The following is a 19,495-nucleotide window of genomic DNA, read 5'->3' as shown; positions in this document are numbered from 1 at the left end:
ACGTAAGGCTGCCATTTATAATAGCACTAAATGGCTCATAGCTAGAAATTAGCCCATTCATATCAATAATAGACAGGCATGAAAACGGTTCAGGGGTGAAAAGGGTGAGAAGGATATTACCCTTCAAGGGGGGTCCGGGGGCATGCTCCCCCGGAAGAAAATGTTAAATATTAAATATCAATAATAAAACTCATAATTTTTAAAAAGTAAAAAGTTTTGGATACATTTTTACTTCTTCCAACCATATGTTAAATAAAGAGTCAATGTGGATTTACATATTGCAATAATATCATAATCCTACAATGAATCATTGTGAAAACTAAACTTTACTACTTTGGCAGGTCATCATCAAAAAAGCAAATTAGTACATTCATGATTTTGTTGTCCTTGTTGATATTAGCTGCTTTATTTACATTTATTAAAAACGTCGCATTGTTTATCTTTTCATATAGCTAGACGTCTAAACTCTGGGACGTAAATACCTGCCATGCTAATTCCAAACAGACAGCTTTGTCAAGGCAGTTTGGGCTTCAGATAGCTTTTACACAGTGGCCATCGTTAATGACAAATCATGTTCCGCTATGAACGTGCACACTCGTATTGTTTGTATCACGCTCGGTCAGTAAAGGCACAGTCGCAACGGTAGCGGTCGTTGCCGGTGTCGTGCCAAGGTACTTATCCCCGCCAGGATTTGTATCCCCTGGCAGCGGAGCTTCGGTCCCCCTACAGGTTGTCTCTTTGGAACTACAGCTGCAGCTAAAAGTTAGATAGTGGAAGACTCGACAGGGTTTTCCATAGTAAGGGTCTCATTTATCTACATAAATACGTGTATTTGTCTGTTACATTAAGGCGACGTGTGAATTGTTAAATGCGTCGTTTATTATTGTGGATTAATCAACAGTGTTTTCCAAAGTTCCATATTGACATGCTCCTTAGCTATAGGCCTATCTACGTTAGTCATGCAGATTAATGAATAATATTTTTTTCCTCGTCTTTGCTAACCCATCCCTCCCTGCCCTCTAACGTGATTTATTTTTTAATTTAATTTAGTTTGATATGGCTTTTCAATTAACCGCTTTGTTCACCTGTCTGCCATATAAGTTACATAGGGGATACACAAAATAGGTCCAATAAATAACTTGAGATAATATGGAGATGCCTGCTGTTTTAAAGCAAAAGTTAAAGAGGGGATACACAAAATATCAGGACGTTTTTCACCTGATATAATGTGTATCCCCTCTTTAACTTTTGCTAGAAAACAGCAGGCATCTCCATATTATCTTAAGTTATTTATTGTGACCTGGTAGACACAGAAAATAACACATATGATGACAGGACAGACCCTTTGCATGTTAGGGGAGGGGATACACAAAATATCAGGTGAAAAACGGCCTGATATTTTGTGTATCCCCTCTTTAACTTTTGCTTTAAAACAGCAGACATCTCCATATTATCTCAGGTTGTTTATTGTGACCTGGTAGACACAGAAAAGAACACACATCATGACAGGACAGACCCTTTGCATGTTAGGAGAGGGGATACACATTATAGCAGGTCTGATATTTTGTGTAGCCTATCCCCTCTGTAACTTATATGGCAGACAGGTGAACAAAGCGGTTCATTGAAAAGCCATATTAAACTAAATTAAATTGAAACAGAAATCACGTCAGAGGGCAGGGAGGGATGGGTTAGCAAAGACGAGGAAAAAATATTGTTCATTAACCTGCATGACTAACGTAGATAGGCCTATAGCTAAGGAGCATGTCAATATGGAACTTTGGAAAACACTGTTGATTAATCCACAATAATAAACGACGCATTAAACAATTCACACGTCGCCTTAATGTAACAGACAAATACACGTATTCATGTAGATAAATGAGACCCTTACTATGGAAAACCCTGTCGAGTCTTCCACTATCTAACTTTTAGCTGCAACTGTAGTTCCAATGAGACAACCTGTAGGGGGACCGAAGCTCCGCTCCGAGAGCACGCGCCCTCCCGCGGCCAGGGGATACAAATCCTGGCGGGGATAAGTACCTTGGCACGACACCGGTAACATACTCGTATTACAGAGTGCACGGACCGAAGCTTTGTTACTAGCAAGCATTGTCTTACCCCTGCTGCCGTACAGTGTCTTCCTTGAACGCGCTGCAGAAGCAAGCACCCGGCTCCCTCAATTTGAGGCACCAAGTGCTAAATGGCTTCCCGTCTCCACCCTTTTCCTCCTGTCCTCTATTCATGCCCAGCGCCATTTGTTTTAACTACTTTCTCAACTAAAGCTGCCTGTATCTACATGCTCCAAGTTTGATAAACTTTGCCTCCATTTTTTTTAGCCGCGTTACCACGGAGACCACACCGGCACAGCACTCTCACATTTCGGCAAAGACCCGCCCTACTTTGCATCTGATTGGCTAGAACTCGTTTCATTGGTAGGTGGAAGTTCGATGATTGGTTAAATCAAAGAATTTGTAATAAGGGAAGAAGTTCCATCAAAGCCCGTCTACGGAAAGCCGTTCCACTCCCTATTCAGCCCCATTGTACTGAATTTGGTTGCAGTTCCACCAGAGTTCCACTGGGGGTGATCGCGGTCCAGTGCTAAATGAATGGGACTCTATGGCGCTAGATGGCTAAATTTGTCTCTTTCGCCTGATTGTCATTGAGAAATCTCAGATTTGATTGTAGTTTTTGCAAGTTCAACATGGATTATAGGTCTAAAGTTTAATGAACGAGTACTTGTGTCCTTTCGATTTCTTACAGGTTGCGTCGTTGTTGCCCGTAACACGCTAGCATTCTGCTAATGAATGCTGATTGGTCAGTGAAGGACTGATTACGATTGGAGACCCCGTTTGACGGCATCCAAAGCAGAACCAAAATGTCAGAGTGAATATTTCGGCGTGGTCTTTAAAACATTAGCAAACCTCTTTCTTGCACGTGTATTAACAGGGAGAGCCTAACCTGTCAGCTATGTTGTCGATGCCTCGAGAGAAAAAAGAGCTTGCCGTGAAGCAGTATCTCTGGCTGTATATGTGTATGACGTCATTGACATTTTAAAAGGCTTTTTAGAACAAAAAAGCCATTTAAAAAAAATCTAACACCCAACAGTGTGTATTTTCTTAGCCTCCCCTTTCGAATGCAACATTTAAATTACTAGACAAAAAATTATATCCTGAGAAAAGTGGATTTTGAGGGGTATAGCTCCATAGAGTCCCATTCATTCTGCATTCGCCTGTGAGCGCCCCCTATATGGAACTCTGGTGGAACTGCAACCAGTTCAGAAGCCGGAAGTAACGAGAGAGTGGAACTTCTTCCCTTATTAGAAATTCTTTGGTTCCACCAAAATGTCAATGACGTCATACACATATACGGCCAGAGATACTGCTTTACAGCCAGCTCTGAGTCGCTTCCTTTTTTTTTCTCTCGAGGCATCGACAACACAGCTGACAGGTTAGGCTCTCCCTGTTAATACACGTGCTAGAAAGAGGTTTGCTAATGTTTTAAAGACCACGCCGAAATATTCACTCTGACATTCTGGTTCTGCTTCGGATGCCGTCAAGCGGGATCTCCAATAGTAATCAGTCCGTCACTGACCAATCAGCATTCATTAGCAGAATGCTAGCGTGATATGGGCAACAACGACTCAACCTGTAAGAAATCGAAAGGACATAAGTACTCATTCATTCAACTTTCAACCTATAATCCATGTTGAACTGGCAAAAACTACAATCAAATCTGAGATTTCGCAACGACAATCAGGCGAAAGAGACAAATTTAGCCATCTAGCGCCATAGAGTCCCATTCATTTAGCACTGGACCGTGATCACCCCCAGTGGAACTCTGGTGGAACTGCAACCAAATTCGGTACAATGGGGCTTAATAGAGAGTGGAACGGCTTTCCGTAGACGGGCTTTGGTTAAATCCAGCGCATCAAAACAAATCCCATGTGGACTTTTTAATTTATTTATTTTTCTAAAATAGTCATACGCCAGAGTACTTAACTCCTTGAGCTCCTCCCTGCTTTTGCCCACAGGCTCCGCCGTTGCTAGGTTACCTAGCTGTTGAACTCTTGAACTGCAGCTCTGCTCGCTCCACTGTGGTGTCAGGTTACAGCCTGTTGATACATAGTCATTACTATGGAGAGAACCTCGGCAAATCGTTTTTTGTGTGGAAAAAATGCATTTTGGAATATTGGATTGTATGAGATCGGCAATCGACTAGTGTGGACTTCACCGGACAGCATGAAATCAACAGAGGTATGGATTAACACAACTTTTATGCCTTTCTGTCACATCTACTGCAGTCAAATTCACTGTGTTCCCTTGGAAGGAATAACTGCATATGGCTAAGCACTTGTAATGGCATTTCGAACATGTTTAGAGGCTAAAAACACATTTAAAACTTGCCCTGTTTAAGCCCTGTTTAAGCCTGTTGGGTGCAAAATCTAGCAGGAGGATAACATGGTGTAGGCAGCACCGATTGTTTTCGTTTTTCTCGTTACTGACAGTACTCCTAATTTACAAACAACAGAGCTACGGGTTGAAATCGACCAGAATTCTCCTTTAAGGCTTTCTGATGAACACTTAAACCTGTGGTCCTATAAATCCACAATGGAGACAAAGGCAAATACTAAAGGCAATTACTTTAGTATCATTTACACACAGGTAATCTACAGGTAAAACCATACTAGCTGTAAACTGTTAAACTCGATCTCCACAAATTATTACTGTCCACTATTCATTCCCGTTTTCTCTCCTGCTCTGACCCCGATGATTAACTAGAGCTGCATCTCATGTGTTGCTAACTCCGCCCATACAGCTGATGGATTCATGTGACGCTTCAGAGGAAAGGATGTCAAATCCTTCTAAAGGCCCTGACAAACCAACCAGACGGGCCGACCGTCGGCAGAAAAGGCAGTTGGACTGATCGGTCGGGTCCCCGAGGTCCAAAAAGTGTCTCAGAACACACTGAGGCGATGCCGACTTGAGCATACGCTCTGCGCGTGTGCGAAACGTAATACGTCTCCATAGCAGCAAGCGGCGCTGTATTGTTTCCATTAACAGTCTGATTATTTCCCAGAAATTGAAAACCGGCAGCTGATTGGACGAACGCGTCACGTGGTTCTTTTTTCTCCGGAAATTCACAACCAGACTGTCATGGCGGCTTGTTCAGAATACGATCTCATATTGTACTAAAATAGTTCACTGAAACGTGTTTCTGAAAACATTTTAAGCGAGAAATAGGCCGTGCAGTTTCTGAATCTGTCTTCATTTCGGATCAACAAAGGTCAGTTTAAAAGATTTTCATCAGATTTTGAGCGGCTCATCCGCTCCCCATTTCCGGGCGAGTCCCGACTGCCCGGGCCTGTCTCCAGACTGAACATGTCGGGTCGGCCCAAATGAAGGCCGACAGCTCCTCGGACGGCCGACGGCACAGGACACACCGAACAGACTCGAGTCACCGACCTCGCCAGACGGTCCAACGGCCGATTATCGGGCTGGTGTGTCTCCTCTATTAAACACATCTGCTTGTTCAAAGCCACTCTCACTACTACAGATTAAGATTAGGGCCACAAAATGTTTTTTTAAATTCAGAATTCTGAGTTTAAATTCAGAATTCTGACAAAAAAGCAAGAAGTCTGACTTAATTCTCAGATTGCTGACTTTTTTTTTTTAACTTAAAAAGTACATTTTGTGGCCTTAATCTTTATCCGTAGCACTGAGAGTGGCTCCCATAGCCCTGAATTTGCATCCCCGACTCCTCCACTTGATTCCCTTCCTCGTGTCTTACTCCCTCTCACTTGGGAGGCGCGGGAAAGAAGCGAGGAAATCATCGGAGGAGAGAGGCAACAAGCAAATGTGTTGTGGAGGGATGAGATGTCCTTTCCTCTGAAGCGTCACATGAATCTGTCAGTTGTTTGGGCAGAGTTAGCAACTCCTTCAACTGCACGGCTCAGGGCTTTGAGACAGCCTTCACCGAGGATGGACAGAACAACTTCCGGTTCAGCCGAGGACCGAGGACCTATCAAATAACGGCCATGAGATGCAGCTCTAATTAATCGTCGAAGTCAGAGCAGGAAAGAAAACGGGAGGGAATAGTGGACAGTAATAATTCATGGAGGATCAGTCTCAGAATTCTGACCTTTTTTTTTAAACTTAAAAATGTTAGACTTATTAGAGTATAATTACATGTATATTATATCCAGTATAAATTCGTCCTGCAGTATTTACATTGCGTGTGTAAATGTGTCTCGTAAATGTGTTTAATGCCATATCATATATATGATATGATTCAGAAGAAGTCTGAATTCTGTATTTAATCTAAGAACTCAAATACATTTTTCACATTTGGCCCTAATCCTCTTCCGTACACAATGGAGTCTCTTAAACACATATCTATAAAGCATTGAACACATTTACGAGACATATTAACACATGCATTGTATTTAGTGCAGGACAAATTTATACTGGATGTTATTGAATTCAAACGCTAACAATTAATGTATACATGTATATTTTTTTAAATTAAATCACTGTCACACATTATATTTGTTAAATATAAAATTAAGAAATTACCTTTTTCTGGGTGAGACGGTGCTTGTTGTTTAGGACGTAGACGCCTTTGTCAACTGCCACCAGTCCCACTGTAGCCCCTGGGTCTCCAGTGACCTTAAGACCAAACATCCTGCGAGGCTCATAGGATGGAGCGGGTTTGGATGATTCCAGCCTCAGCTAAATGTGAAGGGGAGGTCAATGAATGAGGCAACGTTAAAGCAGTTAGACTATATAAAAAAATCGTATTATCTGTGTCTCACCGAGCCCATGCAGGAGTCCTTTACATCCACCCAAACAGAGTCTGATACCACTTCATTGCCATCTGTGTGGTAGTAGGCTATGATGCGGAACGATGGCAGCATTTCTTTGGTAACAGTGACTGTAAGGGGAATCAGTATTTGGCCTCTTGTCGTCTTGTAACGCCCATTTCTTACAAGTTGACCTCTGCTCAGGATCTATGGACACAGATAACCTTAGTTCTTATCTGACATGTATCGACTACACAGGTTGTGGGATGCAACAAAAAAAAAAGTTATATATGCACACATGCAGGTGTAAAACATCTCTCACCAGGTATGTGATGTCAATGTCATGATTTTCCTTCCTCTTGAGGATGAGGCTGATTTTGAGGTTGTTTCCTAATTCCAGCTCAGCTGTGTCCACACCTGCAAATGTGACATGCTGTGAAAAGATGTAGTGCATGGTGCATACTTCAATTCCACCACCTTTTTTTTCAACATCTAATGTTATTTCAGGATGTCCCTTACCTATGTGAATGTAGCTGTTGCTTTGAGTGGTATATGGGAGAGCTACCATGGTGGCTGATGCTTGCCTTCTATGTGAAATATGAGATCCATTGGTCCTTGCCTGCAATTAACAAAGTATATGCAAACAGATGATTAAATAATACATTAAAAAGTCTCAAGTCTATCCTATCCTATGAAGACCTTGCCTGGCAGTAGCCTAGCAATAAAAAAAACACTTAATGGACCAACAAAAATAATAATAATAAAAAGAATTGAAAAGGATTTTCATACAATAGCTTGACAGTACAACATAAAGATGGCTGTTGGTATGCTTCATTCTTTTGTTTCATTGCATAGCTGTATTAAATATTGTCATTTAACTGAGCAAGGTCTAGGTAAGACACTTAAAATTAACATTCAATAAGCATCGGCTAAAACTACAACTCAACTCAGTTTGTTACTTACAGCTGCATTATTCGATTTTTGGCCACCATGGGGCAGAACAACATTAACATGCGTGACCTCTAATTTTTGCAGCATTGGCTTAAAAAAGCTGTTGTGGCAAACATGTACTGTACTTTTAACATCTTCAGACACAGAACATTAGCATTAATGCATTGCCAATATTTGCTTTCTTTTTAGCTCTGTTTTGGAAAAAGATATCTTGGTCTTGCTTGAAGATGCTCAACTACACTATCTTCAGCATTCACATACTTACAATACAATAAATGAGTAGCAGAACCACGGAAATCAGCTATGAAATCGTAAAATCAGCGTAGAGCTGCAAGGCTGAGGGACAACTCTACTTGATTTGATAGAGCTGTCACCCAGGTAGGAAAGAGCTACAAAAATATTTTCAAAAATAGGCAAATGCTTATTTTTGCATTTGTACAGCAAAGTGCTGTAGTACAACTAGCTTGAGACAAGTTATAATTGAGGTAAGTCTGGAGACACTACCTTATTTAATCATTAAATTGATAAATATTTTATCTCTTTTTGGTGTTGTAGTTTGTAGACGGTCCCGAAGTCTTGCTGTCTCAACACCGGAACTAAACAGAGCTGAATAAGCACAACTTTTAACTTTAACTTATGCATTTCTTTCACATCTACTGCAGTCAGATTCACTGTGTTCACTCGGAAGGAATCACTTCACATGTGTAGGCGCTTGTAATGACATCTCGAAAATGTTACGAGGCTAAAAGCACGTTTAAAACTTGCCCTGTTTCAGCCTCCTGAGTGCAAACTGTAGCAGGAGGATAACACGGTGTAGGCAATTGTTTTAACTTTTCTCGCTACTGACAGCACTCCAAATGTACAAACAACAGAGCTACGTGTTGAGATCGACCAGAATTCTCCTTTAACTGATATAATGGAAAAGATTCCCAGCGTCCTTGCCAATCATCCTCACGCCTGTGACATCATTCTTCATGTTGGTTGTAATGAATTTTCCTGTCAGTCCTCTGAAGTTTGGCAGCCTGGGCCGTTTTAGTCGTTCTCTTAGCCTCAACGCCTGGCTTCAGACTGCCTGCACAGTCCACAACGTAGATTTCATTGACAATTTTAACATCTTCTGGAAACGCCACTTCTTCCGTCGTGATGGCATTCACCAAATTGCCTCGGCTCTCGTATTTTAACCGACAACCTATTCTACATAATTAGGAACATGATGTTCGTTTCCTTAAAGCGAGACTACTTAGATATCAATGCATGGGAAAATAAGGTCCAGTTTGAAAAATACCAAATTACCCTTTAAGCTTCCATTTGCCAATCAGGTTGTAATGCAAAAAAATAAACATAAAAAATATAGAGACTTACGGTGATTGCCAGACTTGCACCTGCATTGACGGTAATCTTTGCCATGCCGTTGGCTGCGGTTAAAGCCTCCACCTGGCCTGGGTCGACCACCACTGCAACACCTTTTGCCGGAGTGCCGTCAGGATTCACAACTTCAACCTGCCATCAGAGACACAAACAGCTGAACAATCAGAAAAATTTATTAAGTTGACTCATGATATGAGATTATTTTTTCTGCAAACAGCACTAGCTGTGCACTGAGTATTTTGATTTAAAGTAGATAGTACATAGTGACCCAAATGGGTGAATTTTTCTTTTTCTCTGGAATCTAACTTGTTTGAGAAAATATTTGATTCATAATGAAAATCCATGACAGATGAAAATATTTCATATTAAAACAGTTTTGCAACTTTTATATTTAGAATAAACCACAATCTGTGTTTGTATCTGCATTTTTAGAGTAACTGTATTCAGTAATGAAATGTTTTCTGTAAAGGATTTTTCTTATTTAAGTAGAAATATAAAAATACTTTTGCTGTTAATTTATATAAATCTAAATAAGTACTTTACCGCAACATCGAAGGACATTCCTGGTTTGAAATATTTGGGCGTTTTCTTAAAGGTGATAGTGTAAGGTGATGTAACAATCTGGATACTTCTCAACTCCGCCTCCACCATTTCACCACCTGTGAATAAATGCAGAAACACAAAAGTGATTTTAACATCTGTTTACTTTCTTTTAGATTAACTGATACAGAACAACATATCATGATGTGTTTTTTTATTTTTCCTTCTTCTTCTTCTTCTTCTTCTTCTTCTTCTTATTATTATTATTATTATTATTATTATTGTCCACAATGCTGATATGACTTATTTTTTGGGGGAGGATAACACTCTGGTTGCCATTGCTAGCCAAAGAGCAACTAGTGTGTACATGGTTCAAAAGGTGATCCCCATGTTGCGCAGGCTGCTATAATAATAATAATAATAATAATAAATAAAAAATAAGAAATAAAAAATAAAAAGTAATGATAGTTAATTCAACCCACACATGATCAAACATAGTATACAAGCACAAACACAGTCTTTCTTTCTTACCGCTCTCCGTCAGCACACTGACAGCAACATATATGGAACTCCCCACCAGCTCAAGGATGTTTGGGTAGGTCTGTGTGATGTGCTCTCTCTTCAGTTTGACCACTCCAATACCTCCCTCTATCTAATGTGACATAATAGAAAAATGCATCTTGAAATACAGTACAGTGGTACAGTAATACAGTCAGTGAACAATTGGAGGTATACTATAGGTGTCCTTTTTCATGTTTTAGAGTCTTGCAGATTTTGTATCACTGGTAAAGGCCAAGCTGTACGTTTGTATAACATACATTATACTGCATACGGCAGAATGACCAATCAACAGATGTCTACGTATGTGCTCACCTGCACTCTCTGAAGAGAACTTGGAAAGCTCTTCTTACGACCCTCTTGCATAACCCCAAACACCACGTAGGCCGTCCCATCCACCTCTTGACCAAACAGATACCTGAATTAACAATGTTTAGACCCACAATGAAGTAAACAAGGAAAGTAAATAAAAAAACATTAAATGACTAACAGACTAAAAGAGTAAGAGGCCACCCTTGAACATCACCCTTTATTTTCTCCTGCAATCAATATCCCAATCAGGTCTCTAAAGCCACAAAACCAAAACCTTCACATACGTAGCTTTGATGTTGATGGTGAGCTCTTGACTGTCCACGTAGAAGAAGGAGCTAACAGGAATCAGTTTAACTTCAAAACTGGGCAGCACTGAAAAATGAAAGGAGTTTTATTGTGGGTCCAATCAAATAAAAAATTAATGAATGTTATAGCTTTATAAATACTAAATATAAATCTGTTAATATGTTACAATAAATAAAAGTGCAGTTCATGGGGCTCACCATATTCTTTGACCTCGAAACTCTGCAGTATAGCTCTGCTGTGGGTTGCTCTGGAACTTCGCCACCACTTTCCACAGTCCGAGACTATGCGCACACACACACACACACACACACACACACACACACACACACACACACACACACACAATAAAGCAAAAAATATATCAATATCAAGTTAGAAGTGAATCTGAAGCTATTTATATCGTACACAAATTGAGATATACTTGACGTTTAAATACAGAGAGCAGTAACTACAGAAAAAAAAATTGGTTTAAAGTTTTCAGGTTGGCCAGCAAACTGCACAATAAATACTGTAGAACGGTGTTTTGCATTATTAGGATGATTATTTTAGTCCATTGGTGTCCAAGGTATTTATCTTGTCTTTGCCTCTGGACACCCAGAACCTCCTCACAGAAAACAGGACATGTGTGAAGGACTCTGACTTCATGTTTAATATATCTCTACCACAGAAATAAATCATTTTGGTTTAGTAGTTGTTCATACACTATATTGGCAACATGGAAAATAATCGTAGGAAGATCACATAAACATATTGAAACTTGCTTTGCATAATCTTAAATGATTTAAGATATTAATGTTTTGAATTAAGGTCACCTGTTCCATGTTAAGATCTAAATCAGTCCCTCCAGGATTTCGTGATGTCGAGATTGCGCCAATTCACGTGAATTCAATCAATCACCGCGAATTTGGTGCAACTCGCAATTTTGACCAATCACCGCAACTTTTCCGCAAATTTGACCAATAACTTGAATTTTCCCGCAACTTCAACCAATCCCAGCAGTCCCACGTGCCGTCAGTATGTGACTCTGAGAGCCAATGACCAAGCGGGAGTGAGAACGGCCATAGGTTGATCATTTCCTTGGTTCTGATGAACTGTGTGACTGACTCGAACATCTCACATTTACCAACAAAACATAAAGCGAAAGACATTTCAAAACATTTCAGACCGTCCTGCCAACCTGTATACATTTTAACATTAATGTACGCTGTAATGTTTTTTCTCTCTAAAGTCGCTGAAAGCTGTTGCTGTTTCAATCCTGTCGGCTCTCTGCAGTGGGTGGGGCTGCTCAGTTCCCCCCGTGACTGACGCACGCACACACACAAACACACACGGTGGATGCAGGAAAAACCGGAGATGAGACGACACGATGACCTAAATTGAGGACAGCTATGCTCATTATTGTAAGTGCAATGATAAGTTAAAGTCCAATAAGTAACGTTACTTTATCAAACCGTATGAATGAGTGTCCCAGGCCAGGCCAGGATAGGAAATTAACTAACAATGTAAAGATCAACAAGCCACTGACACATATGTTCAGATTTGATTCATTCAATAAATTATTATTTTTTGTCTTAAACCCACCAGCCATTTCATATTATACTAACATTTGCAGCATCCTGAGCCTTTTTGGTAAGGTTACTAGGAAATCTCAGCCCAGAGTAGTTTTATTCTCCCCAAAACAAGTTTCTTTTTTATTTTTAAAGAACGTTACAAAACAAAATCACTACTTTGTTTTGCAACTTTCACTGTCTCCTCCAACTTCATTGCAACAAACATACAAAAGACATCGCAACTTTTATCGTGCCTTTTGACAAAAGCTCCCACGAAATCAGGCATTTTGGGCCGCAACAATCTCAAAAAAAGGCCGCGAAATCCTGGAGGGACTGCTAAATGCACTACTAAAGAACAGAATGTATAGAAATTAAATGAAAATAAAATACTAACCTGACAATTTCAGTGAGTTTGAAATCTCCAGAGTGGATCCCTGATTTCAAAGAGACTGGATCAAGTGGTAAAATGATGCCTTCAGGGGTCTAAAACAACCATATAACATATGAACAACCATATAAACAGAGAGCTGTGCCAGTTTAAAAATTGCTTTAAGTCCATGCTATATTTTATGTATGTAAATTATTTTGTCTACAATCCACTTTTTCGGGTATTTCTAAAACACTCTTCACACTTCCACTGAAAGAAGAGTTCAATGTGCAACTTGACCACTAGATTTATTTTTTCTTGCATTTATTTTTACAGTAAGTAGCAGGACATGTTTTACTAGAGTCATGAAACCTAACAAAGACACAAGGTTAACTGTGGATGTGTTTTTTAATTTCGGTCATTATTATGAACATTATCTACTTTCAAGGATTTGTAATATCACCTCACTAAGAGGCGTCATGCTCTCAGTTACAGCTGACTACATATAAAACATTACATTACAATCTGTGCTTATCAAAAATGAAATACAATACCACAATCTCGATGGCAATAGAAGCATCAGTTTGAGTTTCGGCATCCCTCTCTACCGACTCCATACGGGGCGTCACTGCAAACATCCTGAAATGAACTGACAGAGAAAGAAAGAGGTTCCTTTTGCTGCTGAAGGTTGGAGGAAGGTGTATCTATTTTTGAATTTACTATTCCACTTATGTCAAGAGGGGTTCATTTTACTTTAATTTACAGTACAATCATTACATTCTGGAAAAACAAAGGAGTCAGTGTGTTTCTTATGTAGCTCTAGTATTGAACTTACCTTTGCTGTTGGGGGTGTAAAGGGTCTTGTCAGTCTGGATGAAGATGTACCCGGACTGGAAGGACACTAAGACAACTTTCTCCAGCAGTCGGTCAGGGAACTGAGCTTGCAGATACACATACTGCTTTATGCTAGGATCCTTACTGAAGCTTCCAGGAGGGATCTGAAACCAGTATGATGAGCAGTATGTGCATCAAGATTTACATTTCTGGATTTATATCTACATTCTTTGTGGTTGTGTTAGAAAATGAAGCCAAGTAACAGTAACATGCATATACAGTGTGACGGTATTTGATTTACAGTTATTTGTCTGAGCTCCTGGAAGTTTCTTGCACTGGTAAGGGTCACAGATGTGGATGTCAGCTGTCTGTTTTTGTATGGATGGTTCATCACGTTGATTTCGACCGGGATGTTTTCCCCAGTGCAGTCTTGACATTCCACAAAGATGTTTTCTGCTGTTCCTACCCGCAACAAGTTAGGGGCAGACATCACCTTCCTGCAGAGCAGCAGTGAGAGAGAGAAAGATATTGATGTGAATATACTGCAGTCCCTGTGCAGACGTGACACCAGAAGTGTTCATGATATACTGAAAAACATGTTCTTTTTTAAGCACTATAAAATACATACATTATAATGGAGAGTTGCCAGTGTTTATATACATGATTTATAGGTGTATTTGTTTTAAGAGTGAATCTCTTACAGAAGTCCTGACCTGTTTTGCATATGACTCCTTAAAAATGTCCTTGTAACCCTTTGTCACAGCTATTGGCCTTACTAAGTGTGACTTTTTCTCTGAGATATGTATGTGCTTGAAGAGGGGAACATTTCCAGTATTTCACAAGAAAAAAAGAAAAATGATAGGAAGTCAAAAAAAACCTAATTACTAAAACTAAATTATGTTTTTTTCCCCCCCTTACGTATTCCTTTAATGATCTTCTGACCCCTCAGTTTTATGTTAGAGAACCACTGTCTTAGAGTCTGTGAGTTAAAGTTTCAATTCAACCAAATTACCAAATGTAACAGTTGGAAATAGCCTTCATGAATTTCTACAAAATAGATGTGTTGTTTAAATATGTATAGTTTTGAAGCCACCAGGTGGGTTAATAATGCAACTGGCATAGTGTTTCTTATTGCGCACCGTACATGCCTTCAGCAAAGAGAAAAACATTGAAGCTGGAGTATGCGAACAGTGTGGCTACTGATACGTTAAACTTTTTAACGTTTTAAAAGTGTGTTTTTTTACTGTTTATTGAAATTACAATTTACACTCTGTTAGAAATCACTACAAACAGACACATGCTCAGGACCTATTCATGCACAAATGGAGAGATGTCAGAGTGAGTGGGCTGCCAGTGCTGGACCAGAGCAGTTGTGGGGGTACGGAACCTTGCTCAAGACCACCTGGGAGTGCCCAGGAGGTGAACTGGCATCTCTCCAGCTACCAATCCACACTCTGTACTTTGGTCCGTACTGGGACTTGACCCTGCGACCCTCTGGTTCCCAACCAGATAACAACACACAATAACAAGGGCTGAGCTACTGCCACCCGCCAGTATCAGTTTATCAGTAACGTATATTTTGATTATAAGCGGTACTAGCATGTCATCTGAAAGTTGCAGACACGTATGTGCAGGAATAGTAACTTTATCTACTAGTGCCACTTTTAGTAGCATGCCAAGCTAATGTTAGCTAGCCACGCACAATGTTTTTGCACTACGGCAATATGTCGTAAATAGAAAAATAAATGGCGTTCCATTTTCCATTTATTGTCTGTGGACAAAATGTGCATTCAGAATGTTTTAATACTGCTCTAGAAATATGTTATATAGATACGAAATAATGCTTTTGCTGCTCTATTTAAAATCTTACTTTATAAAACCACTATACAATCACACTCAACTGTAAAGAAAAGACTAAAATAGCATTGTAATGTGAAAATGCATTTATGAAGTGAAAGTCAGAGAAAGAGAAGAGAAAAACATTGAAGCTGGAGATATGAACGCTTGCAACTGCATAACACGCTGTTGATGAAGACTGTGTGCTGTTGTGATTTTTTACACCAGATTAAAGAGAGCAAGAGAGTTGTGTGGCCATTCCATCCTTCCCGCACCATAATCTTTAGGGGACACATCCACTATCAGTCCAACGGACACACAGCGTTACACAAAGAAAACAAACCTATTTGTTCAAATGACAATCATGAGCTCCAGCACTTCACACACAATTACTGATCTATTGATTACCTTGATGATAGTCTCACATTTGCAAGACCTATCTCCAGAGCGCTGGGGAGTAAGGTTTGTTAGAAAGATAGTATGCTCTCACTAGGATAGAATGCTCTCACAATCGTCTTGGGCGACACAGCGAAGCTGGCTCTGCAAAATGGTCTCGGAAGTTAACTGTTCACACGATACAGTAACGTGAGTTGTTTAATTTAGCTAGATATATGGTTAAACGTAATTTGCTCTTAGCAGTGTATCGCGGTGTGTACTTCGTACATGACAATTCCAGCCAATCAGTCACAAAACGTCCCAGTTACAGAGTAAACATAGTCTTTGTAAATCTTTACAATCATTCCCCGAAAGAACCAAGCAGGCCTGCCTTATTGCACAAAACAAACTTTCTTTAAAACTTGTGGTAGCTCAAAGTTTGTTGTTGTTTCCCAAAGCGTAAGGTGAAGGTAAAGGTAAGGCAGGTCTACTTACAATGGAGCTCCATCAGCCAGAGAAGTCAGAGAGACAAAGGCCAGAGAGGCCAGCAGCCACAGCTGAGTCCTACTCATCCTTCAGCCTGATCCTGATCCGCTGTAGACTGTCGCTCTGCAGCACCCTCCTTTTATCCACCCTCAATCACCACCTCCACTTCACCTCAATGATGTCTCACCAGTCCTCCTCTTCAATTTTTTCTCTCGTGTCAGGGTGCATATTATGTTTAGGATAAATGAAAAACACAATTCTTTTCTTTTTACCTGTATTGCTATTTATCAATCTGGATCGTTTTGGTGTGAGTTGCGCACTGTTGGATTTATCGGCAGTAGAGGTTCTCGCAAGTACAATAGAACTAAATGGCACTTGGCTTGTGGTGCACAAAGTGTCGTGAAAATATAAATAAATAACATAAAGCTATTTTTTTATTTTGGGGTGAACAGTCCCTTTAAAGTGGCTACCTTCATACCCTGTCCCCTCGTTTTACAAGTGACTTTATTGTTAAATGCAGGAATTTTGAATAATATGTATTGTGCATATATGTATTATGCAAGTGGAATATGGTGTGGCAAGACTTGGATAACAGCATTTGGAAATATCTCATGGACTTGGAATTTCGTTTGTATGTGACCTCATTCCTGCTTTTTAACTGTTTTTTTGAGGTTGTTCCTTTTAGACATGCAGTGTTCCTCTTGGATCTAACTGTCCTGCTTACCTTTGATAAAACTGTAGTGTTTTTATTAAGGTCTCTTACAAAGAGAGACAAAAACAGCATTTAGCAGTCCAGTGACATGACAAAATGATTTGAAGTATGTCCGAACGTAACATTTTTAAACATTTGTATTTGTCATAAGGTATATGTTTTAGGCACGTAAGTGTGTTTTATTAGGTTCTGGTATATATGCAGTGTATACAACTTAAACTTGTTTGAATTGCACTGTACAATGTTTTCCATTCAAGCTTTTGGTAGAAATGTACAGTATTCTTTGACCAAATAGAATTTATTTTGTGCAAGAACTGTGTTTTATGCTTTTTGACATTTTTGCTTTCAAAAATGTACAGCAGTAAATGTACTTCACATATTTAACAGGAGCAGGAATAATGATGCACAAAATACTTTCACCAGAAATCAGATTTTAGACATATTCATGTAGAATTGATAAACCAAACATATCTAAACTGTATTGTTCAATGGCGTGAGCTCTAACAGATTGGGTTGATTGAACATGAAAACATTCTGTATACAAGTTAGTTTAGTAATTGAATATATTGAACATAATACAGAACTTTTTAATACAAGACCTTTGAATTGAACATGAATTTAATGAATGTGTTGTCAATATGTGCAACTGATATACATATTTTTTCATGTTAATCCAACAGATTTCTACAGCTATGTAAATACAAACACACATTCATATGATTTCCCAGCAGCAGTTGAGAAGGTTTGTTATCTCCGCTCTGAGGAAAAAGATAAACAGTAGAAAATCAATGAGGGTTATACAGTCGAATGAACAGTTCACTACAAAATTACAGAAAAGGCTATTCTAAACTTATGTTTTTTTTAAATGACTACTTTTTACTAATCTTGTAATTATTATTGTGAGCCTGCTGAATCAGCATACTTACACATAATCAAACATAGTGCATATGCACACAGACAATGTGGGTCAAAGTAAATTTAGGGCTAGCAAGGAATTTTCTCCAATAACAACAGCAACAAGTATATATCCTATATAAGTATCCAGATCATTCTTTGGATATTTGATTCAATTGATTCAATGTTGTGGATGTTATTATACATCCACAACATTGTTTCAAAATTCACTTTAATCTTTTGAACTACTGCACACAGGCTTGGGAGTTATGGGGCCCTATTTTAACGATCTAAGCGCACGGCGTGAAGCGTCTGGCGCAGGTGCGTTGAGGGCGTGTACGAATCCACCTTTGCTAGTTAAACGGCGGAAAAAAGGGTCCGTGCGCCAGGCGCATTGTTTAAAAGGGTTGTACTTACATGTCTTAATTAATCATAGCTGTGTGTTGGGGGGCATAATAAACCAAGGTGCCAGACGCGTTTGTACCTTGGCGCATTGCTATTATGATGGTGGATTTGGAAGGAGAGATTTTCGGGAGAAGAAACCGATCTGATCGTGCATGAAGTGAATGCTACGTTATTGACTTTAGACCAGATTTTTGTTGGTCAATGGCGCGATCACTTTCCACTGTTTCAAAATAGCAATACGTCAGGAATGCACCTGAACACACCTCTCTGTAAGACCAGCATGCCCATGGGCGCACAGATGGGCGCAGGTGCATTTTCTATTTAAACGACGTGTTGAAATAGCATGTTTTGTTAATTAATTTGCTTCAGAGGTGCTGAAAGATGAATATTACATTTGGACTGTGCCAGGCAAGTTGTTTCCCCCGTTTCCAGTCGTTGTGCTAAGCTAAGCTAACCGGCTGTAGCTTCATATTTAATGGACAAAGAATGGAATCAATCTTCTTATCTATCTCTCGAAAATAAAGCAAATAATATGTCCCAAAATGCCAAACTATTTTTTCAAACAACATACAATGTAACTTTGTTATAGCTATACTCTTTTTGCAAATATTTACTTTTATTCCAGTTAACTGTTACGTAATAGCATTTTAAATTGCATTTAAGTGCACATACTGTGGACCACCAAACACAGTTAGCAGTTGGCCACATTTATATTGGCTACAGTGAACATTCAGGCAAAGTTGTTGTTGCATTTCAAAGAGTTTTTCCATTTAGGATAAGGTTGATTTGTCGCCCTTTTAGAGCTCACACTGAACAGTACAGTACATCTGCTTGAGAACTAAATTTTAACACTTTCCACCTATGCCACAAAGCATCTGGCTACTAGAAAAACAAAGGAGGCTTCTTTATGTGACTTGAGTATAAAAAATGACATTAGGCCTATGTCTTTGTGCTTAACTTTTATTCTGGATCTTTTTATTTAATTTTTAACTTCTGATAAGCTCCAATTTCCACCTTGAGCAGTCAGTGTGTCTTTGTTCTGCATGTCGACAGGAGTTCTACTATTTGGACATGACTAGTTTGTTTGCTTAGTAATAATGAAACTAGGCCACACTGGACTTTCCTCAGCTGACAAACAGCCTTCTAATCTTGCACAAGGCCTTTTCTCTCTAATTATTAAACCTTCATGATATCAGTGTGAG

The 19,495-nt window shown here is 39.4% G+C and overlaps 1 pseudogene across 1 annotated transcript in view; it reads right to left on the bottom strand.

Moving 5' to 3' along the window:
* The window catches only part of LOC144535563 (complement C3-like), a 37,732-nt pseudogene extending 21,241 nt beyond the window's left edge, over positions 1-16,491 (bottom strand). The window contains exons 1-15 of the transcript XR_013503676.1: positions 16,292-16,491; positions 13,887-14,082; positions 13,587-13,749; positions 13,306-13,400; positions 12,779-12,867; positions 11,032-11,115; positions 10,813-10,900; positions 10,532-10,634; positions 10,190-10,310; positions 9,662-9,777; positions 9,113-9,250; positions 7,319-7,418; positions 7,122-7,216; positions 6,812-7,006; positions 6,573-6,728 (exon numbers count right to left, since the gene is read on the bottom strand). The product of XR_013503676.1 is annotated as a complement C3-like (transcript). The remainder of the gene's footprint in view (positions 1-6,572; positions 6,729-6,811; positions 7,007-7,121; positions 7,217-7,318; positions 7,419-9,112; positions 9,251-9,661; positions 9,778-10,189; positions 10,311-10,531; positions 10,635-10,812; positions 10,901-11,031; positions 11,116-12,778; positions 12,868-13,305; positions 13,401-13,586; positions 13,750-13,886; positions 14,083-16,291) is intronic.
* Positions 16,492-19,495: the final 3,004 nt, after the last annotated feature.

This window comes from Sander vitreus, chromosome 2 (assembly GCF_031162955.1).
Source record: "Sander vitreus isolate 19-12246 chromosome 2, sanVit1, whole genome shotgun sequence".
In the NCBI taxonomy this organism is placed as follows: Eukaryota; Metazoa; Chordata; class Actinopteri; order Perciformes; family Percidae; genus Sander; species Sander vitreus.
This window is presented reverse-complemented; position numbering and strand designations above follow the sequence as displayed.